This window comes from Serinus canaria, chromosome Z, assembly GCF_022539315.1.
Source record: "Serinus canaria isolate serCan28SL12 chromosome Z, serCan2020, whole genome shotgun sequence".
Classification (NCBI taxonomy): domain Eukaryota; kingdom Metazoa; phylum Chordata; class Aves; order Passeriformes; family Fringillidae; genus Serinus; species Serinus canaria.
In genome coordinates, this window is record NC_066343.1 from 61883629 (window position 1) to 61908019 (window position 24391).

At 38.6% G+C, this 24391-nt stretch overlaps 1 protein-coding gene across 1 annotated transcript in view; it reads right to left on the reverse strand.

The window, feature by feature from the left end:
- Positions 1-24391, reverse strand: part of GHR (growth hormone receptor) — a 149769-nt gene that overhangs the window by 74163 nt on the left and 51215 nt on the right. Inside the window, 1 exon segment of the mRNA XM_050986568.1 lies at positions 2531-2615. The gene's annotated coding sequence lies outside the window, so the exon portion shown is untranslated.

Consider the following 24391-nt stretch of genomic DNA (forward strand, 5'->3'; position numbering starts at 1 on the left):
CACGAGACCATGAGGAAATAGATATTTACAGATAAAATTCACAAGGTACCAGAGCCTGGGCCTTCACCCTCAACCTCTCTAAGTATTTATTAGGCACAAACCCACTCTGTGCTGTCTGTTCACAAATATAAATCCCACACCAAGCTAGATCTCAGACATATCGTTCAAAAAAAGGAGCAGACTAAAGAGCAGGACGCTGGAGGGAGTTTTGTGAAGCCCTGCTGGGGGCTCTTCTCAACTAGCACATTACCCAACTCCTCTGAAGTCTGACTAGGAGCCTTGCCCTGGTACACATTTTTGTACTAAAGCAGGAAGCAAGACTGCTTGCACAGATGCCTGTCAGCAAAAGTCTTAGGAACTGGCTCTCTCCTTTAATCAGGGCCCCACTAAACACCCTCACATCACTCAGCCCCGGGCTCTGCATGGCAGTCTCACTCCCATGTGGAAAGTGTCAGCACGGAAGGGAAAGAGCGGGACTGTTCCTTTTTGTAGTTCTTGTACTGAATAAATTTAATATCACAGGAAGCTGTATTACTGGAGAGACCAAAGACTTTCATCTTAAGAAAAACTTTAAAAAAATGTAATATAAAAATATATATACATAAAAACATTTCTTTTTTTCTTTTTTTTTTTTTAAGAAGTCATTAGCAATGATACCATCTGGTAAAACATGTATGACACTTACCAATCACACCAATCTTGTGACAGCAGCCATGTTCAAATAAGTGTGATGAGACTGACTGCTTTCAGGTTCAACAAAAATTGTACAGCAATATTCAATAAATCACTTCCTCAGAGCATATATTTTTCCCAACATTATTAAAACTGTGGAATATCATAGCAGACAGAGTTTTGAATTGCCCTGATGCATAAATCAGTCCTTATTTTTAGTTCATTTGTTGCATTCAAGTTTTACTTCAGTAATCACACTTATTAGCCAGTGACAAGATTCATATACTTGAAAGAATAAAAATCAGTCTCACATAAACGCAAAAGGTTTAGACTCTCCCCTGGGAACACCATGTCAACATCACATCAAATATGACAAGCACTGTGCAAATAGCATTTCCTAAGGATTGGGATCTTTTGGTCCCCTCTGAAAGTTCGTAAGTATTAGCCTTCATTTACAAACAGGAAATTGAAACACAGCAAGGTTACAGAGGGTGACAGAACCCAAGTGAGTTTGTGGTGGAGCTCAGAAGCAAAGCAAGACCCCGTGTCCAAGCTGTGTCCTTCCAGTTCTAGGATCAAATCACTCCCTGGGCACAGGAAGCCAAGAAAACAGAGCCCAGAAGCAGTTTTCTGTATGGTTGTTTGGCCATGTTTCAGCTATAAAAAACCAGAAGTCATTCAAAAACTGTTTTCCAGGTGGGCTGAACTCTGTATGAAAAGGCATGGCAACCACAACAAAGAAGGCTTTGGTTAAGAACATCACTAATGACTAATTTATGTATACTTTACAAGCATTTTTACAAGTAACTTTTCACTATTCTGACCTTCTCATTTTCATGGTGAAATTCATATAGACCAATATCCCAAGCAGAGATCCAGGGTGCAATGCATGAATCTAGAGTTATACCATCTGGTTTCAGAAACATTAAGAACATAGACATAGGATAGCAAGTTTTACCTGCTATTATGGAAACCACAGCTAAAAGTATCTATAATTTCTCTTCAATTTAATGACAGTACAACTATGTACACTTAGACAGGAATAGCCAGTTCAAGTCTCATAAAACTGCTACAGTACACAGATAGCAGCTGTAAAGTCTCATGCAGCAATTTAACACCAGGAAACAGCTTTTCAGCTTCACACCATGAGAAACCATGGGTCTGAATCCCTCAAACAATAGATATTTCTGTGATGTTCAATTCAAATTTACCCCACTGAATTCTGATTAGGCTTTCAGGAATACAGGAAAGCGCCAATGAATTAGACATTAATTAAAACCAATACGTACATTCAAATTCAATGACACTTGTAAGTTTCATTTAAACCATGATTTGTTATCTACACGGTTCTGATAGGCATTTTCACATTCTCCCTCACTCCTAAAATAGAGATTTTTTTCCCCCTCTATTTGTTTCAACAGTGTGCATTTAAAGTCAGCTAATTAATATCCTAAATAACACTCTCTGTGGGAAATGGGTCGTTAAAACGCAGTATAGTAATTCTTCTTTGACAAGGAAAAATGGCTTTTAGCCACTTTTAAGAGTCACTCCGTCCTCTGTCTCAAATGCTGGCTACCAGAGATTGACAGAAGGGCTTGAAGTCATCAATTTTAACAGGACTGACTCTGACAGCCTTAATTCATATATCTCTATTATTATTTGGGTACTAAAATATGAAAATTATTAGATCCCAATCAGAATTTTGTATAATGCATATTACAATGATCACCTCCTGCAGGAATGAATCCTAGGATCTGTGTGAATTATTTTAGAGTATTACGGGATACTACTGATCAATCTGCTTAGCCAACACTGGTAATAAAGTCGCTCCCAGGTAAGATAAAAATTATCACACTACCTCAAATGTCAGCAGGGGATGGACAACGCTTCACGCCTCCCTCAGCTCGACTGCAGATCACGACCTTCTCCAGCCATCCCAGCACCTTCATGAAAACAGGAGAAACAGACAAGAGATGAGCTCTGGAACAGGCAAAGGTCACCTGCGGTGGGAGGGCAACATGACAAAATCCAGAGTGGTGTCCCGGTCCTGCTGTTCCTCAGGGAAGGGCAGCAGCGGGGCAGTCTGCTCGGCGGCCGGAGCGCGCAGCACCTGGGCTGCTCACTCAAACTGCAGCCGGGCCTGAGCCCCGTGCCACGGGGGCTGCCAAGCCACAGCACCCCGTGCTAGCCTTGACATTCACATGAACACAGACTTAAAAGGCAAAGGCAGGTCAAGGTGAGGGATCAACTCATTCTTAACGCACATCCCTGGTGAAAATCAGCTGCCCTGCAAGTAATCTCTGAACCACCAAGAGGATGAGTAGTATCTCACTACTCCTACAAAAACAACAACAACAACAACTACTGCTACTACCACTTCAGGTGATAAATTACAGCACATTAATTTATAAACAAGTGAAATGAAGAAAATAAAATTTCATTTTCCTCTTAAAGGAGGATGTCAAAGTCTCAGGAAGATGGCACTCTGATATAAAAAAGTAGCATGTTACGTTCTAAATTCCTAAGCACATTTTTGCTGCTATGATATTTTGGCACAGAGGCAGCATCCTAAAGAGTTCTTACCTAGCAGCATTAAAGAAAAATAACACAAATTCAACATGGAAAGTTACTTCTTCTCAAGAATTCAGCTTTTGAAAGCATTTTAAAAAGTCAGATATGGTGCTCAAATTTTCTGAATAATCCACAAAAGTCTGGTTTCTATGGGGTGGGACTACAAAAAGACAACCAGATTTCACAGTATCAAGCTCTTTAATACACAGGGCGGGGCGGGGAATCAGACTGCAAAACCCCTCAAATAACATTTAAAGAACTACTGTGTCCATGCAAACCGAATGCATAGGGTCACACTGCCCTAGCCTGAACAAGAAAAAAGTAACATTTTAAAAGAGAATTTCCTTTACTGAGTTAGCACTAGCTGAAAAAAGAGCAGAAAGAACCTTTTTGTACCCCTACAATTTTCCATCTGTTATGTGTATAATTTTAATGTACAGATCACTAAACAATGGAAAGCAAAATGTGCTTGTGAGTGAAAGTTTAATCAATATTTCTCTGGAATCCTTCTATCGTGTAATGTGTAAAAGGCTGTCACCTCTGAATTTATACTAAAAAACCCCAAAACAATACCCTCCCCAACTGTCAAATGCAAAAATCCCTCACTATAGAGAAAAATTAAACAGACATTTGAAATAAACAGAAAGCCATTTCCATGCAAAAGCATGACTACTAGGTAGTATTACTGTTAAAAAAAAATCATCCTATGTGTGGTTAATCAAAGTAAAAGCTGTAAGGACGGTTCCCTCCTGGTTCACACAATGAAACAATTGGATTAGACAAGTGCCTACATTGTAAGTCTTTATTAGTCTACCCCATGATATGCTCAGCCGAATTCTATTATCACACCTTTTAGAAAGCACTTGCTCACATTTCAGCAGGCTGAGGATATAACTGATCGTGTCCCCCATTCATACACAATTCTACAGGGAGTCTTGTGTTAATTTAATTTCTGACTTTGGAAAGAACTCTGAATTTCAGGCAGAATAACCGAGCAGTGAGCCACAACTCTCATTTCCAAAAATAAAAGGACAACTTAGTGTGGAACAAAGTTATAAAGTCTAGGCCAGCTATTGACTGAAGTGAGCTACTAAGGACTACTGACAAATCCCTTTTTCAAAACACTCACTGTGGCACTAACAAGGGGAAATGACCTTTATATGACAAAGTCAGAATCCTATTACAATGGGACAGAAAAAATTATTCCAGTAGTCCTTCCAAAATATTTTGAAATCCTGCTCAGCAGCAGAAAAGATCTCTCAGCTACTTTATGGGCAACAAAGGGAAATGTCCTAACTTCTGATTACCTGATTGTACTCAGAACATTTTGTTTCACTCTTGGCAGCTGTGGCGATGTGCTCCAACCCCTGCCGTTTTCTCCTTGTGCAACAGCCACCCGGGGTGGTTGTGACGGCTACATCTGGCTCACAGACACCAACACAATAGTTAAGGGCCATAAATCTTGCTTGACACCTAAGGCCAGCGAGTCTTGTCCAACAGCTGAGGGCTAGCTGAGCATGCGCCAAACGAAATACGGCTGCTGTGCAAATATGAGCATAAGTCAATCATCTTACTGCATAAACAGTGGGCAGCCTGAGGCTTGTTCAGCTCTCCTGCGCAGAAGGGGCTGGGTACCAGGAGCTCCCCTCCAGCATGGACACCTCTCTACATTAATGCTTGGGACTCAGGGTCTCCTTGCCTTAAAAGATTCTTGGTAAGTGATTAGTAACATGCTAAAACTTCAAAATTTTACTAGGTGACATAAAATATTGATTGTACAATTACAATGCTTTAGCCATAAAGTGTTGACCAAGTCTGGGACTAAGTGTGGATCCAGCCACAACTAAACTCCCATCAGAAAATTCAGAACACAGGGGAATCCTTTGAACCTTGTGACTCAACAGGATGATCTCCTGGACAGTTCTGTCTGACCCCATCCTCTGTGCTGTAAAAAATCAAGTATACCTTGCCGTGGAATATTGTTAAACTGCTGACGCATTTACCACCAAACTTTGCTAAGTGGCTGTTTTACCTCAATAATGATATTGCTACTTCTCTCTTGCAGGTGAAGTGCGTCACTCTATCTGCGGCAGCAGCAAGGGGTGATAGCACAAAAAATGCCAGCAGCAACAGTTTAGAACAGCCATATAAGCACAAAATCAGCTGTAGTTGCACTTGGCTCTGACAGTTCATTATGTGTGAAAAACAGGCATTACTGTATATAAAGTAATAAGCTAGATGTTAAAATGATTAGCAGTCTCCCTTTAAAATGATTCTTAGAAAAACTGCAGTTTTGCAAAAGGGTAACACAGATTCACATGAATAAGTGACACAGGTGAAGCTCTTTTTTTTTTTTTTTTCCAGAGATACATATTTTGCCAGAAGCACATTTGATTACTGTAATCCCCAAGGCAAACGAAAGGATTACAGCACTGAGTTGATAGGGCCTATCCAAACTAGTTTGTTTCACAAAATAAGAAAAAGACCCAGACGAATCAGTGTCTTGATTGGGATGTGAGGATCTTTGCCCATTATTATTTTCTCATTATGTCCTAAGCTAACCTACCAGAAAATAATAATCTGGACAAGATCAAATGGACTCAAATGTGCCAGAAGTTCTTTAGTCTTCAAAAATGCATCTAAGGAAAGGTCCAGTTCTGAAAAAAAGCTGGAAACGCTTTTGAACCTCTCCCATGTAAAATCTTAATGATGACATACAAACTAGTGAAATGTATTGAAAACTGGCTGAAATGCCCTGCTCAAAGTATTTCAACCAATGGCAAAAAGTCCAGCTGAAGCACAGCCACTAAAGAAGAAGCCCATGAGTAATTGCTGTTTAAATCTCCATTAATGACCTTTCTCACTGAAGAGGGGACAAAACAGTGGAAGAGATTGTTTAGAGGTTGTGGAGTCCAGGGGTACTCAAAAGTCCAATGGACTCAAAGCACAACTGCATTAATGAAATCTTGCTCTGAGCACAAGGGTTGGACTAAATGATATCCAGGCATCCTTTCCAACCATAGTAATTCCATGATTCGACAATTCTGTGGAATTTACATATGTAACTGAAAAGTTGCAGGCAGCAGACAAAATAAGAGGAGGGTATAAATTACATGCTTCGGAAGAAAGATGGCAAAAAAACCCTGTGATTGCATGGAGCATTGAAAAAGAGTGGACCATTTCCAAGCAGACACATGATATGGATTCACAAGTCCTCCAAGATTGTCCAGGAGTTCCTGCTTTTCCATTATGCTGGGCTACTAACATACATGTCAGAGGATTCCTGGCACCTGTGATATCTGGCACCTATTTCCAGAGCATTTGTACTTCTGAGATTGATCTAAGGAGTCCTGTCCCTTTATTCTATTTCTCTTGTATTTTATTTCTTTCCATTCCCAGTTAAACCACTACTCTACATCTAAATTCAAAGGAAAACAAAACAATTTGTCTGAGATGTATTATAATTTTATCTGAAAAGCACTTTATTTCCATAGATTGCATCGATTTTGATGCGTGACACCTGCTGAGAGTCTTGAACTACTTTTCCCTAAACCTTTTGAAAGTATTTATCTCAAACAAAAGGAAAAACGGACCCTTTACATGCACTTTTGAGTCATTCCATCCATTTTATGGCAAGTTGAACATGAGCCAGCAGTGCCCTGGCAGCCAGGAGGGCCAACCCTGTCCTGGGGGCATCTGGCACAGCATCGCTAGGTGGGCAAGGGAGGGGATTGTCCTGCTCTGGGGTGACCTCACCTCGAGTGCTGGGGGCATTTTTGGGTGCCACAGTAGAGGAATGACATCAGACTGTTTAAGTGTGTCCAGAGAAGGGTGAACCATACGGTGAAACCCCTTCAGGGCAAGACTCAGGAGGACTATTTGAGGTGAGCTGTCTTGCTCATCTTGGAGAGAAGGCTGAGGGGGGACCTGGCAGCAAGGTACACTTTCCCCCTGGGAGGCAGAGAAGGGGAGGTGCTGATCTCTCCCTGGTGACCAGTGCCAGGACACAAGGAAGTGCTGTGAGGCTCCACTGGAGAAGTTCAGGTTTGACATTAGGAAAAGGTTCTTTACTGAGAGCGTAGTTGGTCACTCCAACAGGCTTCCCTGCTCATGGCACCAAATACATCATGGGTCCAAGGCTTGTCTGGACAATTCTCTTTGTTATATGGTTTCACTCTTTATGGTTCTGAGAGGGGCACAGTTGGACTCGATGATCCTTACAGGTCCCTTAATACTTGGGATATTCTCTGACTCTGTGTTCTTTCTTAGGTTCAAACTTAGGTTCTTTCTTAGGTTCTTCTCACGTTCAAACTTGTAATGGGGTTTCACATTCTCAGCTAAAATAATGTTCTGCAGCTGTGAACTCATTCCTTAAATTCTCTCATCAACTTTCTCATCTGCACAGGAATTCCCTAAATTCCTTCAAGGAAACACTAAGAAAACACATCAGAACCTTCCATCATCATTCCCTTTTTCTTCTATTCAGATACCAAAAGCTTTGAATCTGTTTAACCTTTACACTTGTCTCACCAATCTACTCTGGACAAGGGATCACATTCTAGTTCCAAATCAGAGTCTTTTTTGCTCCCCCCCTCAATCTATTCATATCTGTAGGAGTCTAACAATAAATCTTGCCCTTCATGCTTTAAATACTTCACTGAACCACATTTCTGTCTTTACAGACTTGGCAGTCTTTGCCTCTTTGACATAACAATAACCGGAACATTTTCTTAGCAGCACTGAGCTGAGTAACAACTGATTCTTTTTTGGCACTCATGGTAGGATAAAAAATGGATTTCTATCTTCCACTGCATTATGGTTACAAGTGTATATGTGGACAGGATAGCTCAGGAGGTCTACACTGTGGTGCAAGGCCAAATATAGGAATTAATGCACCTCTTTGGCCTTTTAAAAGAAACCACCAGTATTGTAAAGGATGCAAACAAAAATCCAAGCAATTTCACTTGACAAACAACATAGCACTTGTGGCATCCAGTAATTCAGACTGCCTTCCTTAAGTGAAATACGTCATATTCCCAGCTACAGCTAATTATCTTCTTGTGACAGAGGAATGTTATGAAGAATAGTTTAGTCAATGTTTACAGAAAGTATTTTGAGATCTGGGCAGCTGGAAATCCAGAGCTCTATTAGCTGAAACTATTGCTGACATATCAGTAACTTAAAAGGAAAAGTCTTTTGATAAATTAACAGGAAAATGACAAAGAAAAGATTAGAAAAAAGATCTAGTGCTGGATTGTTGTAGACACTTCTTATGTCCACACTTAAGAGACTACTAACTTCAAAAAAGCATGGACATAAAAATGTTGCTTGAAGTCTGGAGCACCTTTTTACAATCAAGGTAATAGCCAGTTAATTGAGAAAAATACATAATGGATTACTGCACCTGTTGATAATCCATATGTGGCAGAAACAATAAGCACTAGATTGCCCTTTAATGAAACATAAGAGACACTGAGGAATCAATAATAGGAATAAGGAACAAAAAATCTTTTACAAAGCTAAAACAAAATGAAACCTGGAATTTACTAGGAGATAAATAATATTAATTTAAAATAATCTCCATTACTTTAACTTGCTTTTCAAGTAAATAAATTACTGGGCACAAGTAACTGGTGATCTGTGTAACAGAAATGGAGAAAATCAGGCAGTGCAACACTGTCAGACATTACCTGGTCCAATCCCCTTCTTCACAGCCAGATCCCTTAATGCAATTAATGCAACTCAATCTCCTTTTTGATTAAACACTTCTCAATAGGCACATAAAATGTCAGTTGATATGGAAAAACAAATCTATTAATACTAACTAAAGCAGGAATAAAAACTGTCGTTCACAGAACTAAGAGTGTAAAAAGGAGGAAGAAAAAACACAGAATTTTTGAAAACCAAATACAGCATATTCAGAAAATCACCCAATAAATGTATGTTGCCAAAATTGTCACTGCTCTAAGAAAAGACATAGTTTATAGAATGACTTGGAAAATTGTTAATACAGAAACATACAAACAGTATTTGTTGGTTCAAAAAAGCTCATGACTAACCAGCACAGTGGGTAAACATTTTATGCTTGGAAGTACAGGGCTTATAATTCAGAGATACAAATGTTATTTTAGGCTTACTGGTGCCTTAGTATGTAACTCTGGCAAACACGACACTTCCAAGGCTCCCATTTCCCCTCTACTTTTTGAAATGGTGCAACCTTAGCACATTGTTCTTGAGAAAAAAGGAGAGAGATTTAGGGAATAGCAACAAATTTACCTTATCTCCATCACTGCTATGTTCGAGTTTAGTTTGGCCATTAAATCTTGTAGCTGCTACCCTAAGCATTCCTAATGTTTAAATGACTGGCTTTACAAGTTCTACAAATTTGTCACATTCAAACAAAGCATTACCTGTGAGCAGTTACTTTCTTCAACCTTCTCTTCACTCAACAGCAAATACAAAAAGCCCCCTTTGTTGTCATATCCCCCCTTTCTTGTCATATCCCCCCTTTCTTGTCATATCCCAGTTTCACTCAAAAATATGTAGCAAAATGGGCTGATCTTTCTACACTTCTGAAGTATGTTCTCAGCTTTTCAGTCCTGAACTGCACTTCCTCAGAGCTTCTGCAGTCAGGGGAATCTGAACATCACTTGGCTACGCTGAGCAATGCCCAAACCCTACACCACTGACCACACAGCTCCAAGGTCTGCGTGACTGGTGCTATCAAGGAGCCCCAGTGAAGAGATTAGGCATTAAAGAAAGGGATGTACAGAAGTTTGCTAAGAAGAAAGGCGTTGAAGTCAGCCAGGAATGAAAAGTGTGGCTGGAAAGTGCAAGGGCATGTAGGGCTGCAGGGCTAAAATGCAGCCCCTTCCACCTACTCTAGATGCTCAGCCAGGGGCTGAGTTAGGCATCCTGGCCTCACCAGATGTTCCTGCAATATGCTGAGATACTTGTGGCCTCAAATACTGCTGGAATATGAGTGAATGTACTAATCATGTTCAAAATAAATATTTTGTTATTATAAAATACTGGCATTAATTTTGTTCATCAACAATCACCACTGAGGTATCATGTAACAGGCAAAAAGAGTCACTAAGATTTACATCTTAGTTGTGGCTTTTCTATTGCCCTCTGTTGCAAGCTACATATGTATTTTATATATTTTTGTGATCTAAATATATTTCTATTGTGGTAATCCTCCACAATTTTGGAAAACAAATCCTCTTAGTGCTAGACAGCTGTCTGTTTAACGAAGCCACAGGAGCCATATATGCTACGGCTTTTAATAGCTGTTTTCCAAACTCTAAAAACTGCTGAAGAAGAAACATTTTTTGTTGGTTTTAGTCTTCTCTTTTTTCAAACTTTCTACTTTCAAAATTTCTACTTTCTAAAATCTAAATCTGAAAATTAACACTACAACAAAGAAGCTAATAGATCTGGGGGAGAAAAACAATCTTTTAAAGGTCTCAAGCAAGACGCTGAACTTTTTTTTTCAGAGCCCAACATTTCTTCTAGGGAAATCTCCAATCCAGTTCCTTAACTCAATGAAGATTGTACATGGCTTTAGTGGACTATATCACCCATGGAAAGAGAGACCCAGAAGAGATATCCTACGCCTCAGATTCTGAAGCCTTTACAACAATGACACTTTAGAGTAGATTTGGTATTTTTCTTCCATCCTATTTTAAACATTCTATTATTCAATTCTTTTACTAGATCAATAGAAGAAGGAACACAGCTCTGGAATTGACTTCCTTAGAAGTCAGTCACAATGAGGCACTTGGGAAATCTGAGCATTTAATTCACACCCTTCCATTCATCTTTCCTAAGACTGCCTGGGCTTGCATCGATGTATATATTTAAATTAAAGGATTATGCATCAAATACAAGTTTCTGTTTCATGTTGCAAGTTCTTTCCATAGCCATCATTTACTTTCTCTTAAATTCTGCTGCTGATTTTCATGTACATTTGCATCCACGTTGCCTCTTTACCTTGAAATCTTTTTGATACATCTCAAGAAAAGAACAAGACCACGTGTTGTCCAGCCAATGAAAAATGGAGTTCAACCAAAGACCATCACTATCAAAAACTAAGGTTTCTTTACCTGTGGCTAACTAAGGAACAGAAAGTTCCTTAGCAGGAATTTTTTTGGGGAATGGGGTCAGAATTTACATAGGAATGGGATGGAGAATTCCTCCAGAGTCTGTTATACCTGAGGTCTCAAGTGAGAACACATATCTTGTGCAATTCAAATCTCCAGCCAAGTACTTCTCCATTGATTTAGGCTTGTTTTTCCTTCTAAAAATATTAAATCAACAATCTTAAATCAGGCTCAGGAATTCAAAGAGGCCTATTTTCAGGGGTTGGCAGGAACACCACTGATGGCAGGACTCAGCTTCCAGCCTGTAGCCAATATTAGACTGAATTAGGAATATAAATCTACTTATGTATTTACAGACCTATACTTATTTCATATAAGTATTTATTGCCAACTCTATCATATTGTTTATACAGTCCACAACAGAAATACTGGATAATTGCAAAAGACAATCAAGTAAACTCAGTTAACACTCTCAATTAAAAGTGGAGAGGGCTTCCTCTTCCCATTTCAGTATGCAGACATCATAAAGCTTCACTGAAGAGAGTCCTATATGCCTAATCAGATAATCTCTAATAGCTTCCTTAGGACATAAGTATACCCTGATGGTAAATGATGTCATTGAAAACAAAGGGATTTGCAGTTTTCTTGCCTTTCTAAGGTATGTTTACTAATGTGTTTGTAAATTTAATTCTCTCAGGACAGAAGTGACCTGCAAGTTATCAAGGACTCCCAAATATTTTAAAAAAGAATCTAAACAAAGAGATGTGGGTTTTCTATTTCTCCCTAATCTCACGTTATTTCAGAAGTTTCATCACAGTGGACTAAGTGATGCTGATAGTAACTAAATAGATGTTATGAAGAATGCTTCTGGGCATAACTACTGATTCCCACAAAACATGTGCATTTATACAGATGCAAATTATGTTTCCTTGTTCTTTCATTTAATGGTAAGTTTAATGCAGAGTTCAATTCACCCCTTCACCCATTATTATAATCTTGAATACTCATTTTCCATTACTGAATAATTAATTTCAAGAAGCTCTCATTTCCTTTGTCAGTGTTTAAGAACCTAGATGAAGGGATCAAGGGTTTCATTTGCTACAATGTGAGTCTTTGAAAAGATTATTTACAAGCAGCTATTTCTGTACGCAGTTCTGTACTGAGCACAAAGAAGAATGAAGTCAACCTTCCAGAAATAAAACCTGAACATGATTTAGGAAAAATTATATTTTTCCTAAATCAGAATGAAAAAAGTGACCTACACAGATAAACAAAAAAGTTTTACTGAAAAGAAACCAAACAGAGAGAGAGAGGAAAAAAAGGCATCATATTTCAAACAACTTTCAATTCAACTTGTTCCTCATAACTCTGGTGCATGCTATCTTGCCTTGCCAAAAATAATGAATCAGAACAGTGGACAGCAGTTAAGATTAACAGGGCAGCATGAATTATAGAATTGACCACTGTCAGACTGAAAAATCACAGTAATGATTATAAAGATAAAAGCAGTATTTCCAAATTTGGTCACAGATCTGGGAAAAAAAAAAAGTATAGATATGGTTTTGTGCAATTTTTAGAGTGCTTTGTTTCCCTCTAAAGTAGCACTAAGTCCTCAGGCCACATGCTGATATCAGAACATTTCAGTAATTTTATCACTTGAAACTTTAGATCAATCAATGATTAAGGTTTTTTATGAAATATATCTTACTTTGGTAGCTGATTATTCAAAGACCTAAAAAGAAAGCAATTGTTTCCAGCAATTTTAGCTGCAGCAGTGGTGTGAGAAACTGAAGTCCTTCTCACCATGGTGAATATTCTTCTCCAAACTCATGAATTTTTAATAAAAATTATCACATAAAATCACACCCAAATACCAAAGCAAGATGCAGTTACCCGTGCCATGAATTTGTTGGTTCTGAGTATCAGAACCAACTAGAGAGACAGGTCTCTCTGCTAGAGAGCCCAGCAGACAGAATCAGCTACACTCATTTACCTGGGAAAGCTAGTGCACAGAATAGTGAAGTGGGAAGAGATTTTTCCTGTGAGAACATTTCCTACCAATAGCAATTCATTCCTGTAACCACAGCCGAAGTGAGGTCCACCAGGAGAAATCACCCCAACAATTAACTGATTTACTTAAATAATTTAGATAGGAAAGCTAGTTTCAAGCTAACAATACATCCTGTTTTTCTCATAAGCATACCAGAGACCCACTCCTTCAGAATGTCACAGCTGCCACAACGACTACTGCAAGTATCAAGACTGGCAGGTAGAATGCGTGCATGCCCCTCAGCCCTTCCTTCATAGGGAATTCATACTCTGGATGAATGACTCCTAAGAATCTTTCAGCTTTTTAGGACATGGTGAGCCCTATCACATCCTTGTCAACAGGGAACTGTGATTAAGGACATACCTGAGTGAGCACAGATTAATTCAACTCTGACAGTGCAAGAAAGAGCTCAAATGACACTCCCTGTGCATTACAAAAATTAAGTGAGAAGAATTAAGAGTGTAACAAAACTTGAGAAGAGGGTGGAATTAAACATGTGTAGAGGAATTAATACAGTAATAAAATATTCACTAGTTCAAAGGGACAAGGATGACTACACAGGCAGGGCAAGACAGAGGACAAGAAAAGCCTGGTAAGGTAGATCTGCTGGTGAGGTGGCTGGATGTCATGTAACAAAATCTGGATTTCTTATTCACCATGAGCCAGAAAACACTCTACAGCAAAATCTTCAAAATAACCAAAAACAGAGCAACAAAACTCAGAGTTTTGTACAGCACAGTCTGTGCTGATCAACAGCTCATCCCCAGGCTGGCCCACAGATCAGCTCCTCCCACATGGGCGATGACTCAAGGATAGCATCATTCAGACAGCATGGGTGGTGTCACCCTGCCACAGAGGCCCAGCTTCTTTTCTAGGTATCCAAAAAGTGCTTCAGGGGCAGTATGGAGAACACTGAACAAACTCTGTGCTCCTTTTATGAGTCAACATTCAAGCCATTCTAAGACAGAGCCCAGGAAAGAGAAGGTAACTACAGGTCACACCAGTCTCCTGCTTACTGAGAGATCAGTGAACAGTGCAGGTAAAACACACCAGGGAGCTGCCACACAGCTACTCCAGATGGGCCATTGTCCCAGTGCTGCCACAAGATCACCAGCCAGTACAACTCATCTACTACTTTCCCCCTCTGGTATCCTTCCTTTTGGAGAAAGGAGGAAAGGAGTGGATTAGTGTTGTAAAAGCCTGAAGATTTCTCTCAACTACTAACTAGATGATTTTTTTTTACCTTTGGTCTACTCTAAATCCTTCATCTCCCTCCTCTTGCTCGCTGTTCCAATATTCTCTTCCTCTCCCTCGTTCTGTCTTCTGACCTTTCACTCTAGGGCTCTACTTTTCTATTATAAATATGTTCAGTATTCCTCATCTTACAAAAGTCTCTGTTCTGCCAGCCCAGAACTGTCATGAATCTTCCTACAATTTTCACCTCAAACTCATCAAGCCAAATGCATCCACTCACTAAAGGTGTAGTCATCCAGGCTTTAAAATATGGATCTTTTGCACCTCAAGAAAGTTCCTGAAGATTTGTTTTTGGAAAACAAATCAGAATCTTAATTCTACTCCCAGTCTTCTTTGCTCACTGTTCTGATTGAACTCCAAGAATCTGTTTTTTTGTGAAGCCTTTCATTTTACCTCCTCACTTTCATACTCACTCCCTCCTTCCCTCTTATCTTTTGGAAATATTACCCAGAAACAGCAGCTCCACATATATGTAAATTCCTCTTACTGAGCACACTCCTCCGCTTCTTACACCAAATTAATTTCTCTTGTCACAGTGAAAAATACAGCTGGGAGTAAGTTGAAAAGAACTGTAAACTCAAATTGACTTTAACAGAAGTGAGATGCGATGAAAGTCTGCAAAATTTTTCTTTTCTTCCCCCTGAACTTAGTACCCACTGCAGTATTATATAAAATGGCAATAATTTGTTTGAAGATATTATTTAAAATGTTACCCATATCTTACTTCAAAAGGTTAAAGGACAGATGAAATTAAAGATATTTAAAGGCCAAAGCAAATTTAAATAAACCATCCTCTCAATTAAAAAAAAAAAATTGTTGCTAGAAAGAAATTACTTGAACAGCTTAAAGCTGCACAAAGAAGAAAATCAAGTTGAGTTCATAAGCCACTGATCTAACTTTTAGGAAAAGATTGCATACAGTTGAAGAACTGAAGAACAATTTTTTTATTGCCACCTCAACACAAAAAACACAAAGGGAAATCTGAAGTGTCTATCTGATATAACAACATCTTCACTGAAAATTACTTTGTTTCTTTTATTTGATGCCCAAATAATAGTAAAATAAGGCAATCAGAAGGCATTTCACTACCGCTGCTTATACCTGACAAACAGAAATAGCTAATGCTTTTGAATGGTAGTAGTTGTCTCCACACTAAGAACAAAATCACACTAGCTTCTGATTAATCAAAACATATCAATTACTCTGCTGTTAACTGAATTGAGATACAGACAGCTTCTATCTACATTACTTCATAATTATGCATTTTTTAAAATAAAATGGCAATTGCCTACCATTCATAATAATTTGTGCTTATTATTAGAATGAGTGCTGTATTTGCTTACATGCCATGTGTACTTAGGCAGATATAAATTTCTGCAGAGAAACCTTTTAATATGGATTTTCTTTTTTTTTTAATAGAAGAAGAGCAGATACAAAACAAAGCAGAGTTAGTGAAATAAAGTGGTATGCAGAAACAAAAGATTAGGAACCCCAGAACATTTCACATATTTGTGACAGATGAAAGCACTTGCATCCTGGAAATCCCAACTCCCACACAGACACTGTGGCCACATCATGTGCTCAAGTGGTACAAAAGTCACTGGAAGGATCAGAGCAGAGCAAAGCATAAGGAATGCCTTATAATGGCAAGAGACACTAACCCAAATACCACTCACTTCAACTGCAGAATAGTAATTTTGGCATTACACACACAACTTCCCTCAATTTTTAGACAGCAAAAACAAACTAATAAGGCTATATATACATTGAACCAGCAGTTCAGTCACTTAACTAAATTATTCCATTGTCCTAGCTCAGAACTCATTTAACAAAATATAATTATCTTCAAGTGCCATTTTGTTGAACACCCCAGAAAGACATAAGCCCCCACAAGCAGTGTGAACTACTTTCCCCTCTCCACCATAGGGCAAATATAGAGTATCTACAACAGGACTAGGGCTTCCTGGGAATAGCCTGCACCTCAGTCCAATACCAACAACATGGGTAATATGAATATGCAAAATAAAAAGTTTGAAAATGGGAGATATTAAGACTTCACTTTAAAATTGACACTTTTTTTCCCCTACACACTACTTGAAATCTTTAGAGTGTGGTATTTTCCCTTCTGATTCTCCGGAATATTTCTAAAGGATGCTACCAGGTCCTCTGATGCATTAGTGAAATCACACAAGGGCAGAGAATACATTAGTTCAGGTATGCTGGAGTTGGATTCTATTTTTTAAAAGTAAAAAGGAGAAGCATCTCATACATCAAAGAAGAGGGCATATAAAATGCTCTTTTTGTTTTCAGCGCTAACTACCTAATTATGTGTCTGTGAAACATGAGGAGTTCCTAACAGGGAAAATCACCAGTGCCTACTTATGCATCATTTACATTGAGAAGTGGATTCGGTTCTTAGCCACAAACCTGCAAAGTTGAGATTTCAAAGATGCTGCAATACTCAGGAATGTTCCCTCACGCCACTCTTACTGCCCTGGGTTGCTGAAGGAATGGTCTGTGAAGCACCACTGCAGTCTGTTAGACAGATGGCTGAGTGATCCTGGACAGAAAATGGGGCATTTCTAATGAAAAGTTGAAAGTTCTGTTTCCCACAATTCCTTTGCATGATTTACAACAATTGTGGTAATTTAAAACTGGCAACCACAGACCAGAATGCTTGACTACTATTGTTGCAGTAGCACAATCAAATTACCCCTTTTGGGCTTTTACAATTAACTTGTTACATGCATATGTTACCACTTCCTAAACAGTAATATTATCAGATGAAGAATTCAGCAGGGAATAGCAACAGGAAAAATAATGTGAATATAATTCCTAATCTGAGCCCCAGCAAGAAATCCTTTATCTGTTCTTTTCCATTCTAGTCCTAGAAAAGGAATGAAGGAAGGTCTTTAAAAATAAACATATAAAATTCCTGAACACTAAGATAATTACATGTATATTTAAGTAATCCCTCAGGTTCTCAAAGGTTTAATTAAGAATTAAAGCTACAAAGAAACCAACTGCCAAAGCTAACACCAGCCAGATACCTTCTCTGCCATGTTAGGATTGTGAATTATGGCAAGATCCTTTTGTAAGCATACATGATGAACCAGCAAGAAGTGTAAAAGGTCATTCTTTTCTTGCACTCACTTTTTGGATGAGATTTCTCATCAACATTAATAAGCTAATTCTACATGACTGACATGCAGCTGCAAAACACTCAGAATATTACAATAAACATTGCTGCACTCCTGTCACTGTGGTATTATATTGAGCAAGAGGGATGCAGAATAAATCCTTCTTTATGCATCACCTTGAGTTAAAAATGATGAATCACACAGGTAAGCTTAGCAGTACTTGCTCTGTAAAATAAACTCTGCACAGTAAAAACCTGGGATCACTTGGCACTTTTACTAAGGAATCTAGATGTTTAATAAACCACAGATCTAAGAATTGAAGTGAAGGAAGTTGATGGTTCATCCTGATCAGATTCTTTTCTATCCAAGCAAGGGCATGGCATGGCATGGCAACAGTGGCAGACACCAGTCTGTGTTTACACACTGCTCTGCCCAGCTGTGGGTGAAAAATGGTATGAATATTGTGTGTAGCTCCTCTGCTGCTGCTCAAATCCTCTCTTCACAATCAGGTTTGTTTTACTATGGTTCTGACTGTGGAGAGACAGCAACCTCTCAGAGGTATATTTCCACTTGTTTGCTATGTGTTCAGGACTTCATGCAGCAATCTTGTGGCTTGCTCCTGTTAAGCCCAAGTTATATTGGCCTAAAGCATTCAGGGAACAGCCCAGAACACCAAACCTTCCAAAACTGCAGCTGCAGAAATATCTTGTAGTAAAACAAAGCTTTTGCAAACACCATTACAATTAGCTACTCTTAAATGCAGTAACAGCTTGACAATGTGCCTTCAATTAAATAAATATGAAGACTCAAGAAAAGTTACTGTACTGCTATGAGAAGATACCAACACCCAAGTGAGCAGTTCCAATCTCTTCAAAAGCCTCCCTGATGGTGGCAGCTGTGTGAGCATAAGGGTCTGCTAGACTGTAAGAATCAAACAGGTACTTCAAACCATCAAATGAGCAAAGAGTGTTCATTTAAAGAACATTACTGCCGTTAGAAGCATCAAGAGATTTGGGTTTAACTGCAGAAGAAAACTGAAACAGTTTGGTTTACACCAGAGAGTAAACATAATCTGACCAGATCCATACTCAGTTGAAATTATTATTGAGATATAAAATATCATAGAAACCCAGCTGGCTGGGTTCAAACAAAGTTGGCAATCTTCAAAGAATAAAGAACTCAAGTGAATTTCCCTTATTTTCTCTAGTTCAAATGTATAAATGCTTAAGAATTTTATATGAATATCAAGTTTAAATAAACCAAGTCAATTTGGGAAAAGAATATGTTCACCTTTTAGAAAAAGTTGTGATGGTGATTAGAAGCCACTGCCTTTTCTTAATGAAAGATGAACAGAGCCCTTATACTTTTGCTTCAAGGTCTTTTCCTGCTGTTCTCTATCTGTCATATACTTAATTTATTCTTAACTGAGGGTCTCAGGGATTAATGATCTCATTAAACAGTGCTTAGCAAAAAATAAGGGTCTGTAATATTGAAAAGGAGAACATCTTACAATGGTATGCATTATACGGCTCAGACACAACTCAGGAGCCTGATAAATAATAGTCAAACATTCTTAGGCTTCTGAAGACAAAGGTTTCATGTCCACAGAATTATCAGTATTTTCCAGAGTAACACTTGCAATTCTGGGGCTCATGATTTCTAGCTCAAATCTTGAAGAATCTCCTGTGTTTTTTCTTTCTGGAGAACATTCATTTCAGGTATTCCAAAAGCATATGAAAAACATGCCACAGAGGTACAAATTACTATCCTCTGTTTAACATCAACCACTGTTATTTTCAGGTGTATTCTCTTATTCTATTCCCCAAAAAAAGTCCTGGTATTTCAATGCTATATTCATACAAGTCAGTTTATTTTATTTATATTCTTTTACATTTAGAGTCCAGCTTTAAAAGCCAATTACTTGCCAGCTGCCTGCTTTAGAAAGAAAACACAGAATGATACAAATGAATTTGCTATTCAACAGAGCCAAGATGAATTGCTCATTAACTATGGGTCAACAGCATGAATACACTCAAAAACTTCTACAACTTATATTTATCTTCTGTGCAACAAAAACTTTCTTACTGAAAGGCAGAGATCTATCATCATCTATTGAGGTTGGGCTTGTGGCAAACCGAGTAGTTCCAGAAGAACTTACACGACTTCTTTATTATTGCTCCACCATCCAAATTATTTATAAGCAAAATTCAGTAGCTGCACCACCTGCACTGAGGCAGAGTGGTCTGTCCTCTCTCTGGACTGCACAGCAGGACAGGTGCTGGCAGCCCTGACAGCACGGGGAGGTGGCATTTGCATCAAGTACCAGAGGAGGCATCAAGAGCCACTCAGCTTCCATAGAAGCAGCCTACACAGAGTATTAAAGAGTTCTGCAGAATATTCCACAGGATTTTGATAGATATTCTGGGAAAAAAAATGGATCAATTTCAGGTATTTTTCCACTGCAAACTAATGCTGAATACAGCTCACACTTAATGCAGCCATCTTGTTTTAAGAAGCACCTAGCAAGTTCAAAATCTATCACAGGTTTTGGTTTGGTTTTATTTTTGTATTTAGGTGCTACTTATGCATATTCTAGTAGTGGTGGTAATTCATACATATACATAAAAGTAGTTAGACTGAAAACCTGGACCATTAGCGACAAGCCTTGATGTTTTTAGTCTGGCTAGTACGTTATTTTTAGTACAAGGTGGAACCCCACAACACTCTAGAGGAAGCTGTTTTGTATTTATGAGCTTTTGAATCCCATTAACTCTAGGCATTACTTGACACCACTGCCCAGTGACACAGTGGTGGCCATCAAAAGCTGAGGTGATGCAAGCACTAGGTGTTGTGATTTGAATACTTCACTGACTGCCAAAACCACAGGACAGCACCAAAGCATATACACACAATTCAAAGTGTCTTGATGTTAAATATGAGGTTCTGGGAAAACAGACCTTGCTAAGACTAAATTGTAACATTTAGAGATTAATTATGTTATTGAGAGAGATTTCCTAGTGTTTTGATACTGTCAGAAACCAATTATACAATATAATAAGCACAAGAAAAAGAAAAACCTTGTGTGATGTCTCTGTTGGAAAGCCATTAAAAACAGTGTTATGGGATTATGAAATTGAAACTAAAATGCTATTCTGTCTTTTGAAATTAGATCTTCACCCAGTCAAGGCTTTCCTCCTGTTAGAAATCCTTTGTCAATAGGCCCTAGCATGCATCAGGACATTCCTTTCTCATCACAGGAATTCACCATGGTTGCTGCTTTTTACTCAAAAACATTAGAGGAGTGTCCAGGTCTTCATCACCAGATTGCTGAAACCAAAATGACCTCAATATAAAAAGTCAGAAGAGGAGCAAAAGGACAAGTATCAGATGTCCCCACTTGGGCTGGGTGTCAAAATAAACACAGGAATGCTCCCAAGCACATTGCTCCTGAAAGAACAATTATCCCTTTCCCATGAAGCCTGGTTATCTCACCATGGTCCTTGGCAGATCCCCGGCACGTGTCAAGTCCCACAGTTGGAAACTGAAATTCTTCAGCGTGTTTTAAGGACAAAACATGTTAATAGCAAAGAGGTGGCCATTCTGGAGGTTCCATTCTGGTATGCTTAAAATACCAACCCACAGCTCCAAGGCAGCTGTTTCCACCTGCAGGGGACACCAATCTCAGAGAGATGCTGCAAGGCCATTTTTAAGGAGCTGTGTTCCAACACCAGGAATGCTACAACCATGCCTTGTCACATCCTGACCTTAGTCCAAACACCCCTGTGGTTCACCCAAAACATGTCATCCAAGGAGGCTCTCCTGCAGAAATAATAAAAGGATGAAAGACAGGTGCTGGTGTTCAGCAAAAGCACCTTTGGGAGTATTTCTGGCATGGAAGGATGCACAAGACAGTACCAGCTTGCCCTGTTTCACACCAGCACAATCCCATTGTGCTGTCAGGAGGGTATCCCAGTGAAGTGATGGACAACTGCTATGTGAAAGAGCCAAAAAATTTTTTTAACATCTTGAAAAGAAAGGCAAATATCTCTACTAGTTTTAAATACTGTCAATCACACCAGTTGTCAAGCCACTTGCAGCAGAGGGGCAGCCTTATTAATAAACAGACGCTATTAACAAAGACAAAAACTGTGGAGGTTCATAAGAGGGCATGGTGGGAATGGACAACAGAATATGCAGAATGCAAAATTCTGAGAAAAGAAATTTAAAATCCAAACCAAATCAACCAACCAAACAAACAAAACCCTCCCCAAAACCCCCCAAAACTCCAGGCCTTTTTAACAGCCTAAGCAATACCCCTAAGCTCAAAACTCTTTACCCCTAACAATACCCCTAAGCTCAAAACTCTTTACCATACTGTTGGATGTTCTAAAGAGCTACAAACCACTTAAAATTTTTCATTATATTTGAAGTATTTTTCTGTAAAGGACGGGATTTTTAACTAACTACATTTATCATTAACACAAATATATTATACACCAATATGTTAGGCTGTAATAAAAGCTGGGAAAGAAATGCTTAGTAATGGTTATTATTTGTACAGAGTAATAGTAAAATAAAAGTGTGTTGTTAATTTGTTTTGCTGGTTTTATGACTACATATGTCAGAACAAGACACCTATACTGTATTGATGTTTAATTGTTTATGGTCTGGCTGTGTCTTGAACTATTTTGTTGCACTCCTTGTGCCATAGAACATTTACAACTGCATCATCTCTCCACTGGTTGGAGCAGTCACTTGTAAAGCACCCAGTGAGCTGTAAATTATGAACCACTATGATCCCATGCCCATTTCAGATCCAGGACTGACAGATTCAGGGCGCAACTGCTCAGCCAAAATAACGTGAGATGCACAGAGTGAATAAGGGCATAAATTAGTCTCCAAGCTCAAAGCCTTAAAGGGACACATCAAAATCAGAACTCAGCTCTCCACAAAATGCTACTTAAGTTGCCCCAGCTGAAATACACTGCTAGATTTTAGCTATTTTTCTAATTTTATGTCGTGTATTTGTCTTCCTTGTTGGTGTAAAACTGTGACATTCATACTAAAACTTAGTCTAAAATGCAGTGAAAAGTTGAAAGCAAAAACCATCCAGCAATAAAAAGAGAATAATAATTATTTATTAACTAAACCTTAACTAAAAATCAACAAATAATTCTTTTTCATGCATTTTTTTATGGACTACTGTTTTTCAGGTCATTTGAAGCAAAGCTTACCTCCCACCAGGCATTTCTACATCAGTTAGTGCAAGTCATAAAATATTATAACTAAATCACTTTTGAAGTAAGAATACATAAAGGCAAAACAAATACAGCTATCCCTTCATAAACTGTTCACTTTGCAACCATTAAGTAATTCAGCACTTAGAATTTCACTACTGAAATGTCCACAAAGGGAGATAGAGAGGAGGAAAACATGATGCGACTGTCATCGTGTGATGAGCTATGTCAAGCATTATCCATTCTCTGATAATGGCAATCAAATCAAAACCTGTAAGGAAACACTAAAGTTGAGAAGGATGAAAGCACAGCTCCCATGCCTTCTGTAGACAGCAGCAGAGCTGGCCACAGTCTGTACCATGGGACAAGGGTTCAAAAGTTCATGTCTGAACAGTATGTGCAACTGTAAGGCAACAGAAACCCTGAGGACAGAGAGAAGAATGCCATCTCAGCCTTGTGACCAAACCTTCCTGCACAGGTAAATAAATAATAATTAGTTTATAAAAACTTCATGATACAGAGAGAGGGCAAATTCTATGTCTTTATTTTGGCCTTACGTGAACTGGACAGAAAATTAAATTTATTCAATATCCACTCCTGAGATCATAACCAAACCACAACATGCTTTACAAGTAAAAAGGCAGACAAGATTCTGAGACTTTGATATCACTAACTCTATCAAATAAGAAAAACAATTATCAGAAAACTGAGACCAAATTAATGTCTGGGGCTTTTGGTGTTTTTTTTTTTTCTTTGTTTGTTTTTTTAAACTAAACTGATTGCAGCAATCAATAAATAAGTTTCAAAGAGCTCTTTCAGTAAAGACCAGGCCTAGCCAGCAGGTATTACATTAACAGTCATTATCAATTAGGGCTCACTGGGCACAGTCATTATTTACAAAGCAAGAGTTCTGGGAATCCATTCATGTGCTAAAAGAACTTCTGTACTGCTCCAGAGTGATGTTAGCAAAGCTAAGTGCTGCTTCATTAAATGCAGTACACACACTTCTTAATGGAGAGCAACTTTAATTGTCAGAAGGAGTCGTCCATCTTTACCATCTAGTGTGGGATAAACACAATCATGTTAGGAATTTCAGGAACAAGGGAAAACATTGTCTATTTATTTTTTTTCCCCTTAGAAAAAGATATGAAAAGTAAACTAGACAAACATTCTTCAGAGCCACTAAACTCTTTCAGCCTTTAGCAGGCATAGACATAGAAATGGAAGGTTAAAAATTACAAAATATTTCACCTTCTGAGAGCTATCTCCTCAATTCCATTCAGGCAGACATTGATCACTCCAGTTTATAATGGAAATAGCCACACAAGGGAAAGAAAAGAAGACAAGTATTTCTGATGAGTC